This window comes from Dendrobium catenatum, unplaced genomic scaffold, assembly GCF_001605985.2.
Source record: "Dendrobium catenatum unplaced genomic scaffold, ASM160598v2 fragScaff_scaffold_1520, whole genome shotgun sequence".
Lineage (NCBI taxonomy): Eukaryota > Viridiplantae > Streptophyta > Magnoliopsida > Asparagales > Orchidaceae > Dendrobium > Dendrobium catenatum.
In genome coordinates this window covers 268,839-271,322 of record NW_021319982.1, presented here as the reverse complement: position 1 = coordinate 271,322, position 2,484 = coordinate 268,839, and the positions used below count along the sequence as shown (strand labels likewise).

At 33.5% G+C, this 2,484-nt stretch overlaps 1 long non-coding RNA gene across 1 annotated transcript; it reads right to left on the bottom strand.

Moving 5' to 3' along the window:
• LOC114581103 lies at positions 1-463 on the bottom strand. Its single transcript, XR_003702918.1, has 2 exons — positions 361-463; positions 1-271 (listed from the first exon to the last, which is right to left on the bottom strand). It is a non-coding gene; the product is annotated as an uncharacterized LOC114581103 (long non-coding RNA).
• Between the last annotated feature and the right edge of the window lie 2,021 nt (positions 464-2,484).

The following is a 2,484-nucleotide window of genomic DNA, read 5'->3' as shown; positions in this document are numbered from 1 at the left end:
AAAGTGATTAAAACCCAATAATTATTGTATTCCAATCAAATTGAAAAAAGCAGCTGGATTGACTCTAATTGCAATAAAAAGACATGATCATAACCTCAAGCATAACTTTGTGATTAAAAATGTTTCAGCAGGGCTGATAGTTCTCAAATGAACAGTACCGCTAATGAAATATAAACAGATAGCAGTAGAAATAATCATCATCACAGTAAAAAAATGTCAGAATCACCAGCAATCGCTAAAATCTGCATCAACTTCCGGCCATGCTGAGCACCTGAAAGTTTTGTAAATACAACTCTCGCGGTTCAATTAACTGAGCACAAACTGAAATCAGATATTGAAAGTGAGAGCTGCAGGATATACCAAACAGTATGTGCTCAAGGTAATCAGGGAGGACAGCAATGAAGCGGTGAAAATTAATGGAAGTATTCTCCACCAGTTCTGCAATCAACCTTCCCGATACACAAGGCGCCACCTGGGACAAATCCCATTGAGGCCAAGGTTGGGAAAGTATCTTTGGAAAAAGAGTTGCGAGAAGGTAATGTGCTACAGAGTGGATGATCACTTGCACCTCTGGGGAGGTTGGCTATGAAAGTTCAAGGACCTGTAAAAAAGAATCAAACAAATTGGATCAAAAGAACAATCATAGACACAACCAAAATCTGTTTCTTGATGCACTTTGTTGGCAGTAATAGCATAAAGCTTATTTTTAATTTTAAACGACTAAAACAGCTGCTGGGTGAAAAACCTATCACCCCATCCACAATCAAGGATGCGCCAAACTCAAATGAGTTGTGACAGCATCAGTTGGAACCACAACACAAGCTAGTCTAGCATATGCATACCACGTTATTATCCTAAATTTTTTGACGCTAATAGTTATTTTTGTTGGGAAGTAAGACCACATAATGAAACAAACAAAAAAAGAAAATAGCGGAAATGAACATCAGGATTTAATGTAAAAAAATTGAAATTGAAAAAAAACCATAGAGCCATACCACCAAAAAATTCACTATGAAAATTAGGAGAAATTATACAAACCTCTCTCTCTATCTCATATAACTTTTCATACACTTCTACTACATAAAGGGGCACAACCCTTCAAGTTAATGAAAAACGAGAAAGAAAATTGTCCAATTCGACTCATAGTGCCAGGGTTTGGAGCATCACGAAACTCCACTCTCTGTCTCCAGCTTGACTTGCAGAGCCGCGACACTGACTTTGGAGTGCTGCAGCGTTACGCTCTCTTTCTCCAAGTCAATAGTACAGTATCGCCGCGTTGCATTCTATGACATTATAGTGCACAAGTGTACAACACAATAGCGCTCTAATGTATAGCGTATGGAATTACTCTGGACTCTCAGGCGTTGCATAGAATTACTCTGGACTCTCGTCTAAATATCAAAATTACTCTAAACTCTTGTACAGGTATCCCATGCACGCCTTTATTGGAGCAATGATTTTTAAAAATTTAATTGCGGTGTCTTTAGACAACGACCTTGCACACTTTTTAGCACAGACAGACATGCATAAACTTATCGTAGATATCCCATATGCAAGGACGATGCCAGAAGGCCTCCATAATTTAGATTGAACGAGCTTAAGAAAATAATTTAAAGAGGAATCATGGACATGCATGCGACATGAGTGAAAAAATATGAAATCATAAATAAAAAAATTAAAATAAAATTATGAAATGATTAAAAAAAAAAAGAGGACAATACTATAAATAAAATGAACTTACATAAAACTTCTAATGAGAGTTTCAGTTTGCCTACGAGTAGAACTAGAACTTCCCTCTTACAGACTCAAAATACTACTGGACTGAGTGGACTCTCCCAAGCAAATAACAATTCAAATAAATTTGAATAGGATAAAATGAACTAAAGCTACACTCCCCTACTTATAAGAGAAAATTTGATTACCCATGGGAACAACCACACTAATATCCAAATATGTAAAACAATAAAAATGACAAGGTTAAAAATATGACAAGATTCCCATTAACCTTTTATGACACTAGATTCACAACACATACGAGCAAAGAGAAGGAGAAAGACGATCTTTTAAATCTCAAAATGAAACTTTAATTATATAATATTTATTAAAAAAGTAGCAAAAAAAAAAGATTATTGTTTTAATAGCAAAGCGGTTAGAAAATTGTCCCAAATAAACCCTAATTATATAATATTTATTAAAGTTATATAACATAAAGTTATATGATGTTTTTATCAAATTAAAAAAAAATAACATGTGAATTTTTATTATATTTAAATAGCATGAAATTACGTATATAAAGAAATTAAAAAATAATAAAGTAATAGCTTTAAAATATATGATAAAAGAATAAATTATAAGAGAAAAATCTCATATTAGAAGTGAAAAAAGTCACATGATTATGTGATTAATAATTGAATTATTGATGTAGAAGAAAAAGTTTAAGAGAGAGAGAGAGAGAGTACTAGAGTTAATCCATTCTCCCAACAA